We start from the raw sequence: 26,311 nt of genomic DNA, 5'->3' as shown, positions 1-26,311 counted from the left end.
AGGCTCTGAGCCATCAGCCCAGAGCCTGACGCGGGGCTCGAACTCCCGGACCGCGAGATCGTGACCTAGCTGAAGTCAGACGCTTAACCGACTGCGCCACCCAGGCGCCCCTCTCTGTGTGTTTTAATTTGCTTCTTCTAATGAGTTGTTTTGGTCCTTTATTGATTGATAATCGCTCTATGAATATTAAGAAAATTTATTTAACTTTCCTCCTTGATATCCCTCTGCACATTCTAAGACTCAGGCACTTTGTGCTGCTTGCTACCCCTAAATGGGCCACATTTTGGGAAATGCCCATTCCTTCCAGTTCCACTCACAAAATGTTTTGACAGTCAAATTTAAAGGCATTTCGTTGTTTATTCCTCCCACAGGACTTAATTCCTCCTTCCTCAGGGAGCCCAGGGCGCAATGTTAGAACTTTATATAGCATCATTTCACTCTGCTATGTACATATAGGAGCTTCTTAAAGTTTAACACCAAATTCTCCACCTTAGCATCCCCTATGATGTCCAACACATTTGCTCAACTAATGTGAGATGAAAGATTGAATTAGAAATAGAAACTGTGGGAGTGCCTGACTGGCTTGGGCCGAGGGGCATGCGACTCTTGATCTCAGGGTCATGAGTTCAAGCTCCATGTTGGGTACAGAGATTACTCAAATAAACAAACTTAAAGAAAAAAAAAAAAAGAAAGAAATAGAAACCATGAATTTCTAATTGTATGTGTATCCTTAACCTTCCAAAACAACATTGTAAATCTAATGATGGGGATAATAAAATAAAGATCTAGAGACTTGTTCTTTGGCCTAGAACATCACATCACAACTTAATAAATGCTAGTAAAGCCTTCTTCTAAGTTTTTTGTTTAATGTTTGTTTGTTTGAACACCAAAATCCTGGCTGTGACTTAAATGACTGAAGAACATAAGTAAGATCAAAGTATTTTTGTAAAGCAATATATTAATTCACAATAAGCCCAAGGAAAGGGAATTCACTTCTTTATTAATCAAGGAAATGCAAACTAAAAATCACAAGATACCATTAAACAACGAAAAGAATGGCTGGAATGAAAAAGACAAAAAATGTCAAGTGTGAATATAGATCAACTAGAACTCTCATATACCACTAGAGGAAATGCAAATGAGTACAGCCATTTTAGAAAACTGTTGGGGGAAATCAATTTAAGCTACATATATGCCAGCCCTGTAGCTCAGAAATTCTACTCTAGGTATATACTCCACAAAAGCACACATGCTGCTCACCAAAAGCTGTACAGCAGCATTCATCATAACAGTCTAAAATGGGAAAAACCCAAATTCTATCAATAGAATTGATAAATTTCGGTACGTTCATACAATGGAATTCTAACAGCAATGGAAATGAACAAACCACAATTTCACACCAGAATATGAGTGAACCTCACACACTCAAAGAGTCTATACAATCCTATTTATATAAGTTACAGAAATAGGCAAAGCTAATCTGATGGTGCTACAAATCAAGAAAGCCCTTTGGAGTAGGCATAGGGACTGGGAGATATATGAGGGAGCTTTTGAGGAGCAAATAATATTCTGGTTTTCCAGATCTGGATGCTGGTTACACAGATGTGTTTACCTTATGAAAACTCATTAAACTATACATTGGTGCTTTGTATACTTTTCTGCACATGTATTCTACCTCGGTAAAGAGTTTACCTAAAATACAAGCAATAGGCTAACCCTCCAAAAGAGAATATATTTCTCCCAAAATATCTTTCATGAATAAATGGGTTCTTTTTAATGTCATGGTGATTACCAGCCACTTGGAAACCCACATGATGTGCATTGGTTTGACCCAAGAGCCTACTGCTAAGAAGAGATCCCAGAAAAAGCAATTTTCTATTTCTGAAACAAGGCAGGAGCTGCAAATGGTATTCAGAATTGTTTGATTAAGGAAAAAAAAAAAATGAGATGACCAAAGGAGATCAGCTATAGGGAATGAGCAAAGATTGCAGAAAAGATGAAAAGAAACAGAAGCTCCTTAAAATGCACAAAAATAGCAATTACTCCTAAATGAGACTTCTGTTGAGCTACTAAGAAAAAACCAACTATTTATTCCAATGCAGATATGTGCCTCAGAACCCTGCTTCTGTCCCAGTATTATTTTAAAACACTGCACAACAGACAAAGAAAGAGAGAGTGCCATGGGAGTAGTAATTAATGGCAAATGCAGGTGTCTGAGTAGAGGAAAACCAAGGGAAATGAAACACAAACCCTTCCACTTCATTAGTGTTCTAAAAATATTCTCGTAATACAAAGGCATGCCCTGCATATGTAGTATATATACATGAATGAGAAACCTAATCAAAATGGTTTTTGTGAATCTCGACCATAGCCCAGATACAAATACTTTAGAGATTCAAAATGGAAATTAAAAAATTAATGGCACTGAACCAGTCAAGCAGTGCTTCAAGTAAACACAGAAATAGACAAAATAAATGTAAACTCAATTGTCTGTGCTAATGAAGGCAGATTTTTAAAAATCTTTTTTATTTGGAGGTGCCTGGGTGGCTCAGTCGACTAAGCATCTGACTCTTGGTTTCAACTCAGGTCATGATCTCACAGTTCATGAGTTCGAGTCCTGCACTGGGCTCTGTGCTGGCAGCGTGGAGCCTACTTGGGATTCTCTCTTTCCCCCCTCTCTCTGCCTCTCCCCAACTTGCGCTGTTTCTGTCTCTCTCAAAAATAAATAAAATTTAAAAGAAAAATCTTTTCTATTTGGCTGTGAAATATAAAAATAACACACACTCCAAGACTGATGAACAGACACAAACACTTATCCTCTTCTGAACTTGACATTACTTCATGTTTAACTTGACCTCAACAGGACTCAAGAAAGCAAAGAGAAAGAGCTGAAGTCCAGGCAACTAGTAGAGGGAGGTGACTTTGCAGTCAACATTCAAACTCCTGTTGTAAAAGTAGACATGAGAAAGATGATTAAGGAGAATTCACATAATCCATCACAGTTCATGTTGGTCAACGTACAAACTGGTTTTGCACAGAAACATCGCCAAGGAGGTAGCCCTCCAGGAAAAAAGAAAAGAAAAAAGATGGGATGCTGTCAAAGTTTTAATTACATAGATTCCTTGATCTTATCTTATCTACCTTCAGGCAAAGGTGCTAATAAGCAGTGAAATTTGCAGAAGGCAGGTAGCAACAAGGAAAACCAGCAAGAGATTTGCATAATCAAACTTTCAGGTAAGTTTTTTCTTAAACCTGGAACTAATAATTCTTGGCTCATGTAGGGGCGCCTAGGTGGCTCAGTCAGTTGAGCGTCTGACTTCAGCTCAGGTCATGATCTAGCAGTTCGTGGGGCTCTGTGCTGACAGCTCGGAGCCTGGAGCCTGCTTAGGATTCTGTGTCTCCCTCTCTCTCTGCCCTCCCCCACTCGCGCTCGGTCTGTCTGTCTGTCTCTCTCTCTCTCTCTCAAAAGTAAATAAACATTAAAAAAATTTTTTTATTATAATTCTTGGCTTATGTAATGATAAAAAATAAAAACTGGTCTCCCTTTATAGAAAGAAGGACTAGAAGTAACTACATTGATCTGAGCTAGAAATAACAGTAAGGAAAAAAAGATCAGAAGTTACCTCCCTTCCCCCAATAGCAAAGCAGATTTATTACAGGCATCTATGCTGACTATTCTGCCAAAACCAATCATAAATTGTTTAGCTTTGACATAGGTTCAAAGAGAGGATCACCATCATCTAGCCAAGACCAACTGAAACTGGCCTTGAAATGAGCAAAAACAGCAAGAAGAGTATCTGCTGAAGGCCTAACGAGGGCTGGCAGTCAAGTTAGTACATTAATCAAGGAATGACTAGGAAGTCTCTCTAAAAGAACTCACAAGTCCACAAAATAAATGAGTAGCTTGAGAAGGGACTAAATCAACAAATGTATAGAGAGCATGAGAGCTGGGCGTTTACTCACCCACCAAGCATTTACTCTAGGGTTAACAACACTATGAAGAATGGACATCCATTATTTTTGCTTGTCCAGCCAATTCATCTGTCTGGTACCAGCACCTAAACTTCCCCTTCCCTCTTCCGCAGGAAACACCAGACACGCACCTGGCCAATGACAGCCCTGGTAACTCTGGTTCCAGTCACTGGCTCAGAACTAGGAGCATGACTAAAGGCAGGGGCAATCGGGGGCAATAAACATCTGCAGAATACAGTTGCTTGGCATGTAGGAAATAAGCCAGTAGCTGTTAAGAGCTACTCAGGTGCAAAAATTCTGCCTGAGAATGAGGCCAGATAAGAACAGGTTGGAAGTTGGCAAGAAACAGGGCCCTGATGACATGGTTTGAGCCCCTAGATCCAGCCATGCCTGAAGGTAGACCTACTCTTGGACTTTTTGCAACATAAGCCAGCATATTTTCTTTTAAATTGTCTTTAAGCTCAATGGGTTTCATTACTTACAAACAAAATGCCCTAATGTATCACTACTGCCCTAGGCCTTTAAACCCCTTTGTAGGAATAATTTTTCAGCCAGAGAACTCGCCCTCAATTATTAATTTTTTTTAATTTTTTTTAACGTTTATTTATTTTTGAGACAGAGAGAGACAGAGCATGAACAAGGGAGGGTCAGAGAGAGGGAGACACAGAATCTGAATCAGGCTCCAGGCTCCAAGCTGTCAGCACAGAGCCCGACGTGGGGCTTGAACTCACAGATCACGAGATCATGACCTGAGCCGAATCGGACACTTAACTGACTGAGCCACCCAGGCGCCCCTCAATTATTAAATTTTTTAAAAATACCTTTTGAAATGAAACATTCTGAGAAATGGATATGAAATAAGTTTGTCCCTTATTATTCCCTACATTTTAGGAACCTTTTGGTGACTGGTTTATTTCCTCCCACAGAGGAAAATAAGCTTCTCAGGGTAATTGATTATTCACACCAGCTCCTAATAACAGGTTGTTTGGGCCTTTAGAACACCAAAAACCTTTTTGTTCAGCTCTGTCTTTGTGCATCCCAGGAGTTCACAGGATGAAGTAAAATTTGAAGGTTTTTGCTGCTTGAATTCAATTCTTTCTGCCCCCTCCATTGAAAGGGGAGAACTCCACTGAAGAGTGCATGAATTCTACGAACCTCCCTTCTGTCTCCACTTCCCCAGAGAACAGAAGCCAGTCGTATGATTGAACCTCAGTTGCTAAGTGCTAATGTCAGCAGTAACATACTACTGGTTTGTAAGTTGTCCACCATTACAAAATCCCATTCTAATTGGAAAACACACACTTGCCATGGCAGTTTCCACAAAGAATCTGGCCAGTACTCTCTTATATCTCTTGTGAGTAGACAGCAGGACATCCGGTTGAGTTCACATCTGACTATCTACGCACAATGTGGGTGAGGTGGGACTGTGCTGAACTAGGTTCTGAGTGGAAAATCTGCCAACATAAAATGATAGAAAAGACCCAGGACTGGAAGTCTAGAGGACCTGGACCTGGTCCTGGCACCAGCTTTGCTTCCAACTATGCATGACCCTGGATAAGCCATTTCACTGTTTAAGATGCTGATTTCCTTACTTTTCACATGTGATGGGTAGAAATGGATCAGTGTTTTCACTGCGGATGGTGACTCAGGTAGCAGATGATGAAATCAATTTAGTGGATCAAGACCAACATTAAAAACACTATTCTAGGGCTGAGGCAGGAATCACACAAGATGAGTCTAGAGCATCTTGTAGTTCCAAAAAGTAAGAACATGTTAAAAAAAAAAAACAAAAAAACAAAAAAACAAAAAACGACAACGATGGGTTTATGTCAAAGAACACAGGAAGGGTGGCTGGGTAGCTCAGGCGATCGAGCATCTATCTAACTCTTGATTTTGACCCAGGTCATGATCCCAGTGTCCGGGGATTGAGACTTGTGTCGAGTTCCATGCTTAGCCTGGAGCCTGCTCAAGATTCATTCTCTCTCTTTTTCTCTCTCTCTCTCTCACTCTGCCCCCTCCTCCACTCTCTCACTTTCTAAAAATTAAAAAAATAATAATGTTTAAAAAAAAAAACACAAGAGCCAACTGAAAGTGCACCTACTAGTCAAAGCTGGTACAATTAGAGTGACAAAATAAATAAAGCACTATTGGATTATAGCCCAAAGTGTAAAATGAATATCCATGAATCTACACGGATATAAATACTGCTTAACTGAATAAATCAATAAATGGAAGACAGACAAACCTCACATGCAGAAAATACCAAACAATGTATGTAGATATTCCACCTTCAAGGAGGTGAACATAACCCCCGACTCCTTCTGTGTGGACTGCACATAGTGGGTTGGGGAAAGAGTGACGGGACAGTGGAGAAACCTGGCAAACACTACCTCAACCAGGTGATCAAGGTCAACACGAACAGCGATAAATCATGTTGACAGTATGTACCCTCAATATGATGCGGGAAGAATGGCACCTCACCTCTGTAATCTTTCTCCCAGAAACCCATTAACACTAATCTAATCATGAGAAAACCAAGAGACAAATCCCAAGTGAGGGACCTTCTATAAAATGCTTGGCCAGCATGCCTCAAAACTGTCAAGAGCATAAAAAACAAGGAATCCTGGAACAGAAATAGGATAGCAGGTAAAAACCAAGGAAATATGGACAAAGTAGAGACTTGGGTTAAGAATAATGTATTAGTGTTAGTTCATTCACTGTGACAAATGGACCTTCAAAATGTCCAACAGAATTGACAGAGGAAATTGAGTGTGAGGCATAAGGGAACTCACAACTTTTCTGGAGATCTGAAACTGTTCTAAAATAAAAAGCTATTTTTTGGGGCGCCTGGGTGGCGCAGTCGGTTAAGCGTCTGACTTCAGCCAGGTCAGGATCTCGCGGTCCGTGAGTTCGAGCCCCGCGTCAGGCTCTGGGCTGATGGCTCAGAGCCTGGAGCCTGTTTCCGATTCTGTGTCTCCCTCTCTCTCTGCCCCTCCCCCGTTCATGCTCTGTCTCTCTCTGTCCCAAAAATAAATAAACGTTGAAAAAAAAAAAAAGCTATTTTGGAGTTGGAGGGTGACTAAAACAAACTCTGAGCATTATCAGAGCAGCTAATCTCTAAGCTTTTCAGTGGCTTTAAAGGCTAGTGAAACTAGAAGGAACTCTAAAGCTACAGTGAGAAAATCTAGACGCAGTCTCAGCTCTGCAATTTGCACTCAACTTACCAAGGTGCTCAGTCTGATTTTCCCCAACTATGTAACAGGGTTTAATACCTGTCCAGCCTACCTCACAGGGTTGTTTTGTTGTGAGAAGCAAAGTACATATGTGAGTTACAAATGTGGAAATACCATATAAGATATGGGGGTTATGATAACCTAACCATGATGTTAACCAGAATTCTCTGGTCCCTTCCCAAATCAGAGTAGACTCAGGGTTACTGAAACTCAGTCTTCTGCCTACTGAACCAGTATTTGGGTTTTCAAAGGGGTCTCCAGACCAACAGCAGTAGTATCACCTGAGAACTTGGAAACACAATATCTCGGGCCCCACCACAGATCCACTGAATCAGAAACTCTGGGGGTGGTGGCCAGTAACCTGTGTTTTGACAGGCCCTGAAGGTCATTTTGGAGCTGCTGAAGCTTGGACCCACCTCCCCAGAGAAAATGACAGATAATCGTGATAATTGTGAGGCCCATTCACATGGGCCACATTCCTCTAGCTGGCTTCCTGCCCAACTAGCAACCATGTGACTCTCCAGAAACCCCCTCACATCTACTAACACTTGGCTAATTCTCATAACTCCTGAGAGAGTGGAGGAGAAACAGTATTATCCACAGGGATGTAGGGAAGTCCGTGATATGCTAAACCTCAGTGTGACTTAACTAGCTAGAGCAAGACACAAGTACATGGTTATTTTTCCCAAGTAATCTGTGAAATTCTTAGCGATAAAGGAAAATCAGGGCACCTCTCGGGACCATACACCAGTTTACAAACACCCAAATTCCAACATTCTGTCCTTTTGGTCCCAGGCAAATTTGTCAAACAAGGAGTCTTAATCTGTGGATCAGGAAAGTTAGATAAACATCCATCCACCCTATCTATATGCACCTATGAAAACAAAACCTTTAAATGCCAGAAAACAAAAGAGACTTCCAGGCCCTTAAGCAAGGCACAAAAAATGCAGAATGAAAAGTAATAAACAAACTAGAATACTACTAGAAAAACAGGAATTACCAGTCAAGAGAGCCCCATGTTAGCAGGTTTGCATGAAGTCCATGCAATCCTTTCCGGAACCACGTTTAGGCCACAGCTATTACCCTTTTCCTTGTTAACTCATTATTGATATTATTCCCAAGGATACACATACAATAAACGTAAGACAATACTGGGCTAGAAAAAGATGGAGTTAAACACCTAATTAGGGTGAATTTCACACTGCTTGGGCACAGGTATATTTACAAGGTAGGAGAGCTGCTGGCACGAACAATGTCTCTCAGAAGAACAGACACAGGACTTGCTTGTGTCTGGAGACAGAAATATTATGTCTCAGCACAACTCACAAAGAAAACATATGCTTAAACATATATGTCACCCAATAATCATTCCTTCATTCACCTCCACTTTCCTTATTCCTCATTGACAGTCTTCTGGAAGATAGAGACTGCATCCCATAATTTAGTGACAGATGAAAAGAAACAAGATAAACGACATCCCTATCTCACAGGTAAATTCGCCCCAAGTGAACCATCACAACTCCTGCCTGCAGATACTCGGAATACCTGTATTCATAGGCCATCTACATGATCTAGCTTCTCCTGTTTCCCACCATCCTTCCTCCCCACCAATGAACACACAGTAACACAGCATTTGAATACCAGCCAGACTAGTGAAAGCATATTCCCTAGCTCAGAAACACTCTGTGGCTCTCCGAATGCAGAAAACGGGGTAGCCGTGCACTGCCCTCAAGCTTCCCTGCATCTCTATCCTCCAGCTACATCAGACAGCATCTCCTTCGGCCATTGCTCAATACTCCCTCTGCCTGAAATGTCTTGACCTTTAAAATCTTACCACCTGCTCTATTAACATCCCCCCCAGGAGCTCTCTCCAAGTTTACTCTTTGGAATTACTCTCCTGCCTTCACTGGCAATCATGGAAGTAACACTCCCCTCCCCCGCCATTGAGTGGTTCCAGGAATTAAATCAGGTAACATTTTTTCAAAAAGTATTGAGAATAGTGTCTCACTTTTTGTAGATAATCCATTAAAGAAAGCTACTGTTATTATCATTATATGGTCCTCCTACCTTATGACTAGTTACCCTTCCCCAAACCTACCTACCTCTTAGCTGGCTTTCCCCAAGGGACCACATGCATCCATCCCCCATTCTCTCCGGACACCTGCCCAAAAGGTTGTACAGCTGGGGCCTCCCTTGGAAACCTCAACTGCCATAATTTCAACTAAAACCACAGGCTCACAGAGGTGACGGCCAGCTTTACCCTCTCTTCTGAGTTACCTTCTGGATATCTCCACTGATGTCACCCATATACTTCAAGCTTAGTCTGTTCAAAACCAAAAGCATTCTTTTTCCCTAAAATCTATTCATCTTTCTATTTTCCCTTATAGTGTTCATGGCACCTTAAATAAAATAGTCATATAGGCCTGAAATTCTAGAGTTACTTTTTTTGTTTGCTTTAATATTTACTGCAGAATAATACATTTATGTGGAACCAAATTTGAGAGATACAATTTCAGTCTCACACTTGTCCTTTGCCACCTATTCTCCTTTTCTTGGGGAATCTGATGTTACCAACCTCTTGCGGATCCTTCAAAAGATAGTTTATATTTCTGATACACAGCGGGTATGTGTATCAGAATACCTGCTTACCAACCAGTTCTCTGGAAAAACAAAAACAAAAGCCCTGATTTATTTCCTTTGCTGATTTCCATGGTGTAAAGACTCCCACCATGGCCAATGTCAAAACAACCAATGCAAAGTCATTGACCAAGGAATTAAAAAGAGATGCACGCAATTGGTTCTCACAAGCTGGTAAAAGCTGACTTCAGCCCACCAGTTTAGGACTGTGTGTACAAAAGCATAAATATGTACATGTCTATGTATAGATAGATACAAAATATATTCTCAGAGATTGTTCCTAATCAGCAGCTGTAGAGCTGCCTCTTTTTTAACTGCTCCATCATTTATTAACCAGTCCCTACTGATGGACAATTAGATTATTTGCAATTTTTTATTTATTTGAACAATGCTGCAATAAGTAACTTTCCATATAGGTCATTGTGCACATACACATATCTGTAGGATAAAATTCATAGAATTGTTATGGCGGGTTCAAAGGGTGCATGCATTTGCAATTTTGATAGATCCTGCCAACAGCGCTACACAGGGCCATTTTCACTCCCATCCACCCTAAATAGTGAGTCGTCAAATAGGTTACTGCCAACAGTGTTAACACATCTCATTATATTTGTCAAACTGATAGGTTGGAAACAGCATCTTATGAAAGTTTTAATTGGCATTTCTCTATTTATGAGGTTAAGGTTCTCATATGTTTAAGAGTAATTGTGTGCTCTTTTGTAAACTGTCCATATTCTTTGTCTCTATACTAACTGTTCTTTCTCTTACTGATTTGTTGTAATTCTCTATATACTTAAAAAAATTTTTTTTTATTTACTTACTTTGAGAGAGAAAGCGTGCATGCGTGCACACCAGGGAAGGGCAAAGAGAGGGAGAGACAGGATCCCAAGCAGGCTCCTCGCCATCAGCACAGAGTCCGACACAACTCTCAAACCCACAAACCTTGAGATCATGACCCGAGCCAAGATCAAGCAGGACACTTAAACTGAGCCACCCAGATGCCCCTGTAGTTCTCTATATCCTGATGAAATTACATCTTTGTGACATGTATTGAAATTATATTTCTAAGTTTATTGATTGCCTTTGACATAGTTTTCTTTTTTTCATTTCAAGATTTTATTTAAATTCAGGTTAGTTAACATATATGGTAATACCGGTTTCAGGTGTAGAAGTTAGTGATTCATCACCTACATATAACACCCAGTGCTAATCACAAGTGCCCTCCTGAACACACATCACCCATTTAGCCCATCCCCTTCCCACCTCTCTCCATCAATTCTCAGTTTGTTCTTTATAGTTAAGAGTCTCTTATGGTTTGCTTCCCCCTTTTTTTTCCCCTTCCCCTATGTTCATCTCTTTTGTTTCTTAAATTCCACATACAAGTGAAATCATATGGTATTTGTCTTTCTCTGATTTATTTCACTTGGCATAATACACTCTAGCTCCACCCATGTCATTGCAAATGGCAAGATTTCATTCTTTGTGATGGTGAAGCAATATTCCATTCTATATAAATATCACATCTTCTTTATCCATTCATCAGTCAATGGACATTTGGGCTCTTTCCATAGTTTAGCTATTGTTGAAAATGCTGTTATAAACATCGGGGTGCAGGTACTGCTCTGAATGTGTATTTTTGTATCTTTTGGGTAAATACCTAGTAGTGCAATTGCTGGATGGTATGGTAGCTCTATTTTTAGTTTTTTGACGAACCTCCATACTCTTCTCCAGAGTGGCTGCACCAGTCCGTATTCTCACCAGCAGCACAAGAGGGTTCCCCTTTCTTCACATCCTCACCAACACCTGTTGTTTCTTGTGTTGTTAATTTTAGCCATTCTGACTGGTGTGAGACGATACCTCATTGTGGTTTTGATTTGTGTTTCCTTGATGAAGAGTGATTTTGAGCATCTTTTCATGTGTCTGTTAGCCATCTGCATGTCTTCTTTAGAAAAGTGTCTATTCATGCCTTCTATCCATTCTTAACCAGCTTGTTTGTTTTTTGGGTGTTGAGTTTGAGAAGTTCTTTATAGGTCTTGGATAGTAACCCTTCATCAGATATGTCATTTGCAAATTCCGTTGGCTGCCTTTTAGTTTTGTTGATTGTTTCCTTCTATGTGCAGAAGCTTTTTATCTTGATGAAGTCCCAATAATTAATTTTTGCTTTTGTTTTCTTTACTGCCAGAGACCAGTAAGAAGTTGCCGCAGCCGAGGTCAAAGAGGTTGCTGCCTGTGTTTGCCTCTAGGATTTTGATTCTTTCTTGTTTCACATTTAGGTCTTTCATCCACTTTGAATTTATTTTTGTGTATGATGTAAGAAAGTGGTCCAGTTTCTTTCTTCTACATGTAGCTGTCCAGTTTTCCCAGCATCATTTGTTGAAGTGATGGTCTTTTTTCCATTGGATATTCTTTCCTGCTTTGTCAAAGATTAATTGACCATATAGTTGTGGATCCATTTCTGGATTTTCTATTCTGTTCCATTGATCGAAGTGTCTGTTTTCATGCCTTGTCAAAGATTAATTGACCATATAGTTGTGGATCCATTTCTGGATTTTCTATTCTGCTCCATTGATCTAAGTGTCTGTTTTCGTGCCAGTACCATACTATCTTGATTACTACAACTTTGCAATACAGCTTGAAGTCAAAAATTGTGATGCCTCCAGCTTTGCTTTACTTTTTCAAGATTGCTTTGCCTATTCAGAGTCTTTTGTGGTTTCATACAAATTTTAGGATTGTTTCTTCTAGCTCTGTGAAAAATGCTGGTGGTATTTTGATAGGGATTGCATTAAATGTGTAGATTGCTTAGGGTAGTATAGACCTTTTAACAATATTTGTTCTTCCAATCCATGAGCATGGAATGTTTTTCCTTTCCTTTGGGTCTTCTTCGGTTTCTTTCATAAGTGTTCTATAGTTTTCAGAGTATATATCTTTTACCTCTTTGGTTGGGTTTATTCCTAGGTATCTTACGGTTTTGGTGCAATTGTAAATGGGACTGATTTCTTGATTTCTCTTTCTGCTGCTTCATTATTGGTGTGTAGAAATGTAATAGATTTCTTGGGGTGCCTGGGTGGTTCAGTCAGTTAAGCGACCAACTCTTGATTTCAGCTCCAGTGATCATCTCAGGGTCATCAGATTGAGCCCCCAACTGGCTCCACGCTGCACATGGAGCCTACTTAAGATTTTCTCTCTCTCTCTCTCTCTCTCTCTCTCTCTCTCTCTGCATCTCTGTGTGTGTCTCTCTCTCCAAATAAATTAATTAATTAAACAGAAATGCAATCGATATCGGTACATTGATTTTATAACCTCCAACTTGGCTGAATTTGTGTATCAATTCTAGTAATTTTTTTGGTGGAGTCTTTCAGGTTTTCTACATAGTGTATCATGTATGCCTTTGGACGTAGTTGTTTGTTCTGTTTTTTTGTTTTTTTTTTTAAGTTTACTTTATTTATTTTGAGGGGTGGGGAGGGGCAAAGAGAGAGGGAGAGAGAATCCCAAGCAGGTTCTATGCTGTCCAGTGTGGAGCTGGACACAGGGCTCAATCTCATGAACCATGAGATCATGACTTGAGCCAAAATCAAAAGTCAGACACTAAACCAACTGAGCCAGCCAGGCACCTCTTGACATAGTTTAAAAAAAAAAAAAAAAAATCTGGCCCTGCAAACATTATACGTAGTCAAATGATTCAATCTTTTGTTTTATAAGGTCTAGATTTTGTGTCATATCTTGAAAGAATTTTTTAACGCCATTATCATTAAAATGACATTTTGGTTTTTTTCCAAGTTATTTCAATGTTAAGGTTTGCATCCATGTGGAATTTATTTTAGTGGAAGTTACGATGTAAGGCTCTAACATTTTTACCTGATTGTACCAACTCTGCTTATGATCTCCCATTGGATCCTATTTGCCTTCTCCCTCAACCCCATCCCTCAGATCCCTGGAGTTCCAAGGGGCCGTCATCCTAACCTTCCAGCGTTTCTGAGTGATCTTTCGTTTCTTCTCCATTGTTACCACCCCAGTTCGGGCTCACCGTGCCAGCACTCCTAGCCTCTGACGTTCTCCACCAGCTATAGAATACTTCCTCAAAGATAGCTCCCACCATGTCACCTCTTTGTTCACTGTCTACAGAATGAGACCAGGATCCACTCCAGTTGGGCCCCAACCTACCTCTCCATTCTCATATCCTGTCACTTTTCCCATAAAAAACAGTCCACTTTTCCTTAAAACAGTCCTTATCATCATACTAGAAGGTTCCTCACTCCTTAAAAATGCTACACCCTGACTCATCCAGCATTCTCGGCAGGATGTGCTTTCTACATAGTCCTCTGTTCCCTTCCTTTGTCCCAATACTATGTGTCCTTTGAAGCCTGGCTCAAATGCCCACTTCTCTGCAAAAGCACCTCACATTGCTCTTTCTGCGCTTCTCTAGCATGGCAATACCTTGTTCACAGCAAGGACCACCCCTCCTTGTCTCTCACAATGTTCCTTAAGAGCAGTGGCTGTGACCAATTAATTTTTTCATGCTCCCTGCTTCTACGTAGCACCTCATGCACAAGAAATTGTTTTCAATGAAATGAAAATGCCTTTAGTGCATATCAGAATCACCCGAGGGGCTTGTAAAAACACAGATTGCTGGGCCCACCTACAGAACTTCTGATTCAGTAGGTGTTGGGGGGAGGCCCAAGAATCCACATTTCTAACAAGCTCCTGGGTGATGCTGATACAGCAACTGCTAGAACCCACTTTGAAAACCACTGCCTCAAACCACATCACAAACCTCAAATTGAAAGCCTTTAGAAACTAGGACACAGTATGTCCAAAAATCCCATGGAGAAGGAAATCTTCTCAGGCTGGGTGTCATTTAGATATGGGTAGATTTTTTCTTGTCCATCCAGTTCATCCTAAAAAGGTAGTGAATGGCCCATGACCACCAAGGTAGAGACACTGCTATGATTAGATCCATTCTCTGGCTCCCAGTCCAGTGCTCTCCCCGCATTGAGGGGCCCTCTGGTCAAGGGCCTGGCATTAGAAGCAGAATGACCAGACTGTTCCCTTAGTGACTGTGAGTAAACTACTTAAGCCACTCTAGGCCTGTGACAGTCAGGGGTTGAGTGGAAGCAAAAGAAACCAGCCTGGCAAATGAAACCAAACACAGTATCTTGGAAAACTACCAGTGTCATGAGCACGCTATGCAGGCGCACATACAACTTGTGTCTTTCCACGATGTCGGTTTTATTCAATCCTAAAGCAAAGTTAATCATAATTATAAAGCAGGTTCAGGATTCCAAACTCAATGACATTTCACCATGTGATTAAACCTGCCTTCTTACGCAGCACACAGAGCAGAACCTAAGACAAACCACACAACAGACAACAGAAGGGTGTAGGAAGTTAACGAACCAAATGTGAAGTTAAACTGCGAGCATGTAGTTGAGATAAGGCCTTGGGCAGGCCCAGGTCAGCTCTGGGCACTAACTGCTTATTATGTTCAAGCAGGAAGGATCTCGGTTCTTTTCAGCAGCAGTTGTCTTTTTTTAAGGGGTTAGGACTCAAGGATCTGACAGTTTGCTGCAAAAATCCTCCCCTTTTTAAAGGGATTGAATCGGTCATAGGCCCCTGCAGACCTCCTCTGTTTCTGTTTGTTATCAGTTCTGGGGTGTCAGCTGATGCTGGTCCCAGAGATACCTCATAGCTGCAGTACCTTTAACTCTTTGCGTCATTGCTTGACTGAGGCCCCTGCTTGACATGTGAGACTCCATTTTGCTCTCTACAACCAGTTTAAGGAATTTAAGAGGAGGCTGGAGAGGCCAGCACTGGCATAGCTTCCTGGGAATGGAAGCCAGGCCACAACAATGTGGTACAGACAGGAATGGACTTGTCATGACACACCCTCAGCAGCAGAATCTCCATGGCCCTTGGCACTCACCCAGAGTCCAGCAAGAGGCATGTGACTGGCCTGGCTCACAGGGCCACCCATGGCCAAGGAGAATGGAGCCCTGGTTCTGGACTCAGCAAACTATAGGCAAAGAAGTGATTCCTCAAATGGAAATCAGGAAGGGCAAGTGGATGTTGGACTACTAAAGAGCAAGTAATCGCTCCTGAGCCTCTGTTCAGTCATTGGTAAACTAAGATGATGATAGCCACCTTACAAATTATTGAAAATCTAACAAGATAGTATAAGCAAATCACTTGGGCTGGCACGTGGTTAAGTGCTTCACAGTTACTAGGTGCCATTGCTATTTTCATTATTCTTTGTAATTATATGCCTTTAAAGGCAGCATGGCTCCAAATTCCCCAATGACTCCAAAGGACACCTCAGTTAATTCTATAGACAGCAGAAATCTGCTTGAAGCAGTCCTGAACCTGTGAGGAAAAAACCCACGTGGGTCTTCCCCATATTCTTTGAGGCTTTCAAATACCCCACACTCACTGCATCCCAGATGCTAGACAACGGAGCAACTCTAGAATTTGAGCCAGCAAATGATTTTAAGCTACTTTCATGGCTATGCAAGAGAACAGATTGTTATATCTCATTCAGTTTCAGTTACAAAGGTGGTAAAAACTCAACTTTGGATTCAATTCCCAGCAGCAAATAAACAAACCTTGTGTAGCAACAAAGAAAGCAATTCAAAAGCTCAGGACAGGCATTAAACCCCTCCTTCTAGTCAGTTCCACCTGGCCTCCGGCAAGCGGTACAAAGACACAAAAAGGGTAAGATTTTGCTTGGACCATCATCCTCGGAGGATCCCGAACCCCATTCTCTCCCCTCCTCCTTCTTCAGACAATCAGCAGCCTGAATCATGACCTACAGAAAAATAGAACTTTCCTCCCCAGGGCCCCAATTAAAATCCAGACTCATTCCCTTTGAGCCACCTATCCCCACTGTAATAAACACATTCTCTGTGATTGTTTAATATCTCTTTCCCCTTTGAAACTGTAAGCTCCTCGAGGGGAGGTTCCACGTTTGGACAGTTCATCACCATATCCTATGTACACAATGTGGTACCCGACACAGCATGTGTCCTCAATAAATAGTTCTTACGTGTCTGAGCAGAAATCATATTCCATGTTTTCATTCCAGGGAGGCATTTACTTCAAGTTTAATAATGTCTGTGAGACTAAAAACATAATATTATTTAGTGAGATTTAAAAAATAACTCTTGCTTCGAAACATGTAAGATCACTGCCCACTCACAAATGATTTGGGGAAAGAAATTTGTTTTATTAGACTTACACTGTAACTTTACATTTCCTGTATTATAACATTTGATACCAAGAAAGAAAATAAGTGTGGAAATCTTTAATAGCACTATATTTTAATACATATGTGGAGAAATGTTATATTGAGAAAAGTGACCCACACATTTTTGAAAAGTCAGGTTTTAATATGTTAACTGTAGAGAGTAAACAAAATAATAAACTTGATTTTATACTGACAGTCACAGATCCCTTGATGATCTCTTGGGCTGTTCATGGTGATTTAATTCTGTTCTGCTTACAGTAAAGCTATTTTTCAATTCAGGTCCACTCTCCAGGAGTAAACACAGACATTCAGAGAGCAACATGATAATCGTCTAAAAAATTTTATATGAAGGCAATGTGTTTCTCAGCTGCAAATCCATGCATTGCTATTTAAGAATCATATTCCACTCATATTTCAGGGGTCTTGGGGAGCCTAGAAACAATCACATTTTGACTCACAAACAAACAAATTTAGGCAGAGTGACTATAAATCCAGAAGCTGGATGCTTAACTGATAGCCATCCAGGCACTCCTTTTGTGTTTTTTTTTTTAAGTTTATTTATTTAATTTTGAGAGAGAGAGAGTGCGTATGCAGTGGGGGTGGGGGGGGTGCTGGGCAAAGAAAGAGAATCCCAAGAAGGCTCTGCTCTGTCAGCACAGAGCCCGACGCAGGGCTCGAACCCACGAACCGTGAGATCATGACCTGAGCTAAAGTCAGATGCTTAACCAACTGAGCCACCCAGGCGCCCCTACTACAGACTTTAAAAAAAATTCAAATGTCTTTGATTTTAACTTACGAAAAATCTCCAATATATGCAAAAGTATAGACCAACACTGTCTCAAAAGAAATGTAATATGACCCATATATGAATTCTAATTTTTAAGAAACCAGTTTAAAAAAGTAAAAGAAAAGTAAAATTTGTTTTAATTATATATTATCATAATATATCCAAAATATTATCATTTGAACATATAAACAAAAAATATTGAGATAATCTTATTATTTTTTGCACTCTTTGTATATTACCCATACTGTATATCTCAATAAGGATTAGCCACATTTCAAGCGCTCAACAGCCATTTGTGGCCCATGGCTGCCCTAGTAAACAGCTAATATAGACAATAGTACTAAAAATTTCATGAATTCCCCAAACAGCTAACAGACATATGAAAAAATTCTTGACATCACTCATCATCAGGGAAATACAAATTAAAACCACAATGAGATACCACCTCACACCAGTCAGAATGGCTAACATTACCGACTCAGGCAACAAGAGATGCTGGCGAGGATATGGAGAAAGAGGATCTCTTTTGCATTGTTGGTGGGAATGCAAGCTGGTGCAGCCACTCTGGAAAACAGTATGGAGGTTCCTCAAAAAAATTAAAAATACAACTACCCTACGAACCAGCAATTGCACTACTAGGTATTTATCCAAGGGATACAGGTGTGCTGTTTCAAAGGGGCACATGCAACCCCATGTTTATAGCAGCACTATTGACAATAGCCAAAGTATGGAAAGAGTCCAAACGTCCATCGATGGATGAATGGATAAAGAAGATGTGGTATACATATACAATGGAGTATTACTTGGCAATCAAAAAAAGAATGAAATCTTGCCATTTGCAACTACATGGATGGAACTAGAGGGTATTATGCCAAGAAAAATTAGTCAGAGAAAGACAATCATATGACTTCACTCATACGAGGAATTTAAGATACAAAATAGATGAACATAAGGGAAGGGAAGAAAAAATAATATAAAAACAAGGAGGGGGACAAAAAATAAGAGACTCTTAAATATAGAGAACAAACAGAGGGTTACTGGAGGAGTTTGGGAAGGGGAGTGGGCTAAACGGGTAAGGGGCATTAGGAAGACACTTGTTGGGATGAGCACCGGGTGTTATACATAGAGGATAAATCACTGGAATCTACTCCTGAAATCACTGTTGCACTATATGATAACTAACTAGGATGTAAATTAATAAATTAATTAATTAATATTTTTTTTAAATCCCATGAATTCATCACCCAACTTCCATAATCATTAACTCATAGACAGCCTTGTTTCCTCTAAACTCTCTCCCCAACCTCAGATTATTTTGAAGCAAATGCTAAAAATCATAGCATTTCATCCATGTTCAAATTTCCTTCATCTTTTTTTTTTAACAGTTGTACATTTGTTCAAATTGGAATCTAAACAATCAACTATGAGGATCTCTTTTTAATGACATTTTTGATGACACCAACATAACAGGAGTTGTACTTTTAGTAAAACGCTTTCCTTCATTCAGATGTTTATTCCACATCTATCTTGCGTCAAACACTGGTCTAGTCCCAAGACACAACCACGAACAAGACTCAAAGGAACTTGTGGCTTAGTTCCTGCCTGCACAATAGGACCACTCAAGGCAGCTTTAATAAACAATAACAGTTCCATCAATGGGCAAATGGATAAATAAAACATGGTATTACATACAATGGGGGCGTTATTAGGCAATAAAACCGAATCAAGTACTGATTCATGCTGTAACAGAGATGAACTTTGAATACAATATGTTTGCTGATAGAAGCTACACACAAGACCACAGAGTGTGATTCCAATTACATGAAATGTCCTGGATAGGCGAATCCATACAGACATAAAGTAGGTTAGTGGTTTCAGGGTGAAAGAAGAGACTGCAGATAGGGGCGGATTTCTTTGGGGGGTGACGAAATGTTTTAAAATTAATTATGGTGATAGTTACACACCTGTGAATATACTGAAAAATCATTGATTTGTATACTTTAAGTGGGTGAATTGTATAAAATATGAATATCTCCATAAAGCTGTTATTTAAACAGCTATTCCAGTATAGCTGGAATACTACCCAGCTATAATACAGAATGAGAATAGTCCTTTAAAACAAAATAATTCCAGTGACCAACCCTCCTTACCCCCAGCCACCTGATCCAGAAGCTTAGGGAGTGGGGCCTGGGTAGGGAAAATTTTTTAAAAGATCCCTAAGGGATTCTAATGTAAGTCAAACAAGAGTCAGCGGTTTCAAGGAAGATTCAGTCAAGTGATCAACAGTTACAAAACGGTATGATAATGGCTCTCTATAAAATGGGTAGGCAGAGTGGCAAGAGTGTTCTCCAACTTTAACTTGGAGGTGGGAGAGGAAGACTTCTTGCAAGTGACATCCATGCTGAAATGTGATGGACGAGTGGGAATTAACCAGGTGAATATGGGTGAGAAAGAAGAGATTACAAAGAAGACGGAAGTTTGTGCAAAACGGGGAGGCCAGAGCACATTATGCATAGCCCTGGGGATACAGGCAGGGTGCTGCATTTAGTTCAATGTGACTGGAAACCACAGAGCAAAGTGATGAATGATGAACTGTGAGCCAGAGGTGATTCACAAAGGTTCTGGTAAATCAGGTTACAAATGTGAAATGCTCATTTATCAATAAAAAATTGACAAAGATATAGTTCAAATTCCATAAGTTTTAATTCATTTTTAATAACACCACCATATATATGAAAAAATAGTGCATATAAAAGGCATTTATTCTACAATGTTTATTTGTGAATGGGTCTGAGATCTCCTTACAATATCTCCAAGGTGAAAACAATCAGAATAGGTACTTCCCCAGGGATTTAAATAACTAGGATTTCTTTTACTTCATCATAAGTTGATGAAGGCATTACAATATTGTGGATCAAAAAGTAGGAAACAAAATGCCACATTCCAATTACATTTTTCACAGAATATTCTAACAGAATATAACCAAATACAATCCTTTCATATTCTCTTTTTAATTGAGCACCTGCTGTGGACAGGATACCACACTTAGTGATCTGAGGAACAGAAATATGAGGAAAGTGTACAAGCTGTGCTTTTAAGGCATTATCAATCTAGTAAGGGAAGCAATACATTTGAATAAATAACTAGGCCAGGAGGCAGAGGGGTGGGGGGATTGCTTGGGTGGGCAGAGGTAGTAAAGGAACAAAGTACTAAAGGAAAGAAGCCAACATATTCAGTGGTCAGAAACTAAACTGAGGGCTCATTTTTTTTTTCAAATGCTATGAGAGATTAAGTTCAAAGACATTATTGTGGCAGAAGTGGCTTATGAGTTCAGCCTTTAAAGAGTTGGTTTTTCACAGCTAGAGACAATGAAAGAGCTTTCTAGGCAACGAGAGTGTATGGGCCAAGGCAAAATGCTCAGTTGCTGAATAAAGTGCTCAGTTGCTGCCGGTGCACAGAGTTGGGGAACGAAGGGGGAAGGCGCGCCCTGAGCCCAGGCTGCAGAATCCTGACTATAGGCTGGGGACTCTACACTTAAATGGGAAGAGAAAGGACTTGGCGTTTCAGGCTCAGATCCACCTGTATTAGCTGTGAAGCAGCCTCATCTGGAGCACAACTTTTCCAACCCTGACCCGGAATTATAATAACAGTGCCTGCTCTGGTGTTGCTCTGAGGATTAAAGGTAGTAACTCATATACGGCACGCATGACAATAGGGCACAAGACGTTTGGCAACTACTGCTGCTGTTATTAATGTTATTACTATTAACTATAGAAGCCACTCAGGAAGTTTTAGCAACATAAGGACAGCACTTAAAGCATTGACCTGAATGTGATATGAAGGAGACACTGTAGGAGGAAAATCTGCCTATAAGTAATGGTAGGACAGTGCAACAGTCCCTAAGACCCCGAACTGAGATGGTGCAGGGGCAATGGGAATGGATCCGTGTGAAAGATGCTGAGGAAGAGAGAGGGACGAGAGTTGGGGTGAGCTTAAACATGGCCTGAACAGAAGAAAGGGGTTAAAAAGCGGATGAGTAAGATGTAGACAGAAAAGAAATTCACAGAGACAGCTCTCAATTATGCCTGGAAGGCTCTATCTTCCTGTGCACGCCCCCCCCCCCCATCACTTCTGTGGACATTCTGGGTTAGAGGGTTCCCCAACCCTCGCTGGAGTACTCCTAAAATGGAATTAACCATTAAGAAAATATAGTACTGCCAAGAGGCACATTATAAAACTGGATTATCCAGACTCTCATGCAGGGAAAAATGTTATATTACCCCCTAAAATGGGAATGGAAGAAGAAAAACAAATGATCGCAAATTCCTTTCCACCCTATTTTGCCATTAGCCCTTTAGGCATGGTAACCTTAAAACTCTTATCTAACTTCTCCTTGCCCTCAGTTTTATTACAAGAGTACAGAGCTGAAATGTAGTTATTTTACTAAAAGGTTGCTGCAGAAGCTTTTAGAATTAGTAGTGATTTCTGACTCTCCTCTGTTCTACATATGGGAACAGAGGAACTAGCTGTCTTTCCAGCACTTTCCTTAAGAAGCATAAAGCATTACTGCGTTCACAGTTCATTTACCACAGTGAATAAAACCCATCAGATTTCTCTTCAGATTTAAGTGAAAGGTTCAATTTAGATTTAGGTGGAAGAAGAATCTCCTTCCCTTTTATATTATTAAAAGTCCCCCATTACCAAGCCCACAAAACCATAAACTCAACCACAAAAATCAATGGCAGTAAGAGTCTCAACAATTCAGAAAATAGTACAACTAGACACTTGATATCGTCAGTGATAACTTTATAGCCCAACCTCACATGGTTTTAATATATTGTATCATTGGACCCTATCATAAGTTAACAACTAATTAAACAGTGGGAACAGGAGAGATTTTTATGTAGTTGAACGATCTAAAGATTTAGAGTCAGAAAAACCATTGACAAAACCGAGCTCAGCAATTTACTATTGACCCTGGGCACGTTCCTGAACCTAGGCTGCGGTTTTTTGATCTGAAAAAACGGAGACAACCTCACAACATTGCCTATAAGATGGTAAAAATTAAATGAGATCATACAACCTACTGCAGCCTGGTAGTATCTGCCCTACAACATAACTATTAGCTATTATTGAAACTGTTATCTCAATGATAAAGCAACAAATATTCTTTTGGCTAAGCAATACAGTTTTGTCACAAATAAAGTTAAACAGAGGCACCTGGGTGGCTCAGTCCGTTGAGCGTCTGACTCCGGATCAGGTCATGATCTCACGGTTTGTGGGTTCAACCGCGGCGTCGGGTTCTGTGCTGACAGCTCAGACCCTGGAGCCTACTTCGGATTCTGTGTCTCCCTCTCTCTCTGTCCCTCCCCCACTCTCACTTTGTCTCACTCTGTCTCTCAAAAATGCATAAATGTAAAAAAAAATTTAATGAAAATATTTAAAAAAACAAATAAAGCTAAACATCTATTGGTTTTAATGGTGAAAAATACATTTTAATTTCTTGGAAGTGGTCCAGCACAACAGAAAACGGAATGGAATTCTAGCTCTGCCAGGATAATCCTGGGGAAATTGGTTAACCTGCTAGAGCCTAACGTCCCATCTGCTTAGAAATACCTAATAATAACATTACAGTAATGTTTAATGAGGTAATCAATATAAGTTTCCAGCACATATCCAGTTCTTAGTAGGTACTCAAACAATAGTAGTTACTGGTATTTGTTAATTTTCTGAATAGAAAAAAAAAGGATAAAAAAGCATGAAAATCAAAACCAGCTATGTAATCACCATTCTTCATATTTTACAGAGAAGTTTTTATTCGTTTATTTCATAAATTTTTCTTGCAGGCACTGTTGTTGACTTTGGGGATGCAGCGATGAACATGACAAAGTCTTTGCTTTCCTGGAACTTCCATTCTAGTAGGGGAAGCCAGACAGTAAACAGCCCAAGGCGATCGTTTCAGAGCTATGAGAAACACCAAACTGGGAAGGGGGGTGGGTGCTAGCAAGCTGGGGGGGGGGGGGGGGGTGGCGAGGGGGAATCGTCATTTAGCTAGGTGCATTTCTGCCCAGACCTGCGTGAGTGGTCTCCTTTGGCCAGAAGGGGGAACTTCATCTTGTATGATGCTTAGGGGTAGAGTGTGGATATCAGAAGTCAGACCTACATTTTTTCCTGTCTGTGTGAGGATCTCTTTTGCAGCTGCAGCTTAAAATATTTCTAAACGACTCAACCCAGTTCTCAAAATCTGAGGCTCAGTGCAACATCGGCGGGGGAGGGGGAGGCGGGGGAGGCTTCGGATGCACTTCAGCACAGACCCCTTCAGATGCACAAACTTTACAGACCCCTCGGCTAAGGGGTTCCAACTGAGCCTGGTAGTTTGTGAAACGGGGGAGGAAGAGTACAAGTGTGCAGAAGGTGGCTGGCAAGTTCATTAACCCGGTTAAGAAGTATCTGAACAATCTACCATTATGCCCTCCGATGACTCTAGAGGCTGCAAACGCTTCCCAGGACGCTGGAAGGCCCGAAGGGGCGGATGCCCTCAGCCGGGAAAACCGGGAGTGGGGCGGGCCGAGCCAGAGGACCCAGGCGAGCCGGGCGCTGCAAGGCCAGCGTCGCCCGCGTCCCCCCAGCACGCCCCATCCCGCGGATGTGGTAAGGCCGCGCGCTCGGCCCACTTAAACAGGTTTCCTGTGCCTCTCGCCCCGGCGCCGCGCCTCTCGGCTGCCCAGGACAGCCTCTCTGTGCCGAACCCTCCGGCGCCCGGACCCAGGCCCCAGGCTCCGAGCCTTCTCGCCGTCGATCCTGGCCAAACCGTCCCTCCCAGGACGGAGCTCCAGGGTGGGCAGCACCCCGGCCCTACCTCCCCGGAGGCTGGCGCCGGCCCCGACAGCAATCTCTCCTGCTCGGGGCTGCCCCACCAGCCAGGAGCGACAGGAGGCAGACTCTGGTCCTACCGAGACTGTTGGCGCCCCTCAAACCGGGGTCCTTGCGAGCCAGCACCGCCTCTGGCCCTCACCACCCCAGAACCCTTCTGGCGAGCGTCCCGGCGCTTACCTGCACGCTCCGCCGTCGGGGACTCCGCCTAGTTCTCCGGTGCCCGTCTCCCGGCTTCGCCCGCAGACCCGGGAGGAGGCAAAGCCGGCTTCTCCGGTCCCCCTGCAACGCGCAGCTGACAGTTCCCGTGCCAGCAGCAATAGACGGCGGCGGGGACGGCCACTAGTGGATGGACAGCGGGGCCGGAGTTCGCGCCGCGTACTGGCCGCGGTGCGCTGGGGTCCCCGGCGATGCCAGGATTGCCGGCTTTGCGGACGCGCAGCCGGTTCCCAGTACTTTGCCCAGAACTTCTCCGCGCCGCCAGTAGATTAGCGGGAGGAGCACAGCCAGGGGCGGGACGAGGAGGAGGAGCCTGTGGGGGCGGAGCCACACAGAGGAGGGCCGCGGGAGGCGTGGCAAAGTGATCACACTCCCACCAATCGGGAGTCGACCCGAGGAAGGAGGTGGGGCGATGGTCTCGTAAAAAGCGAGCGGTTTCCGTGACGCAGTCGGGGCAGTTGGGACCCCTGGTTTTCCGCAGGTGGGAAGGGCGGAAGGAGGGGAGAGCTGCCGCAGCGTCGAAGAGGGGCTACTGGCAGCTCAGCGCGCAACCTGCGTGCTGTAGGAGCTCAATAAATGTTGGTCGAGTGGCATTTCCAGGACAGGGAAGGAGGGAGAAGAGAGGGCGGTGTGGGAGGGGCTTAAGGAGAATGTTCCTGGGGATACACGTGCGAACAGGCAAAGAGGACTCCATCTCTTGAGGAAGTCAGAGGCAAAGGGATTGAGAACGGAGAAAAAACGTGGTGAAGGGAGGCTTGCAGGCATTGGACGACGAAGAGCAGAGAATCGGTGTGGGACCCCGCCCAAGACAGTGACCCTAACATCCAGAGGCAGTGGCGCAGATTGGTGCCGGGGCCCCAAGAGAAGACCTGAAGGGAGTGTAGTTCTGTTTTATGCTGTTCCTGTGCAAAGGGGAAGGAAGAGAGAGCATCATCGTTACAATTAAAATGCCAGAGCCCCTTGGTAGACATGGAAGTCCACCCGGCTTAACTGCCCAGTCGTTCCTCGGCCTCCTTTGATCCTAGCGTGAATGCAGCAACTGCTCACCTGGGGTCAGTTTGGAGCCTGCAAGATGTGCGAGTGCCGCAGGTGGCGGGGTGGAAAAGGAATGACCAGTTACGGGGTGCCTGACTGTGCGCCTGAAGCAGATGTGGCCTTGCTTCAGGGATAGCGGCACACCAGGTTCCTGCTCTCAAGGAGCTTACGTCTTGGTGGGGAGACATACCATAAACCAAGAACATGTACAAATATAAACAAACGGGAAAGTACTGATGAACTATGAACACTGACGCAATTGCTAAGCAGAGTTTTCCTAAAGTGTTGATGTATGAGACAGGGAGCTGTGAAATGCCC

General features: G+C 42.1%; 1 protein-coding gene across 6 annotated transcripts in view; it reads right to left on the bottom strand.

The window, feature by feature from the left end:
- The window catches only part of OSBPL3 (oxysterol binding protein like 3), a 178,782-nt gene extending 153,539 nt beyond the window's left edge, over positions 1-25,243 (bottom strand). For 4 of the 6 annotated variants that reach the window (XM_086694139.1, XM_086694148.1, XM_025930045.2 and 1 more), the window contains exon 1: positions 24,920-25,243. The gene's annotated coding sequence lies outside the window, so the exon portion shown is untranslated. The remainder of the gene's footprint in view (positions 1-24,919) is intronic. The other 2 variants (XM_025930047.2, XM_025930048.2) reach the window with 1 other exon arrangement.
- Between the last annotated feature and the right edge of the window lie 1,068 nt (positions 25,244-26,311).

The sequence above is a fragment of the Puma concolor genome, chromosome A2 (assembly GCF_028749965.1).
Source record: "Puma concolor isolate L17-30 chromosome A2, mPumCon1.1.hap2, whole genome shotgun sequence".
Lineage (NCBI taxonomy): Eukaryota > Metazoa > Chordata > Mammalia > Carnivora > Felidae > Puma > Puma concolor.
This window is presented reverse-complemented; position numbering and strand designations above follow the sequence as displayed.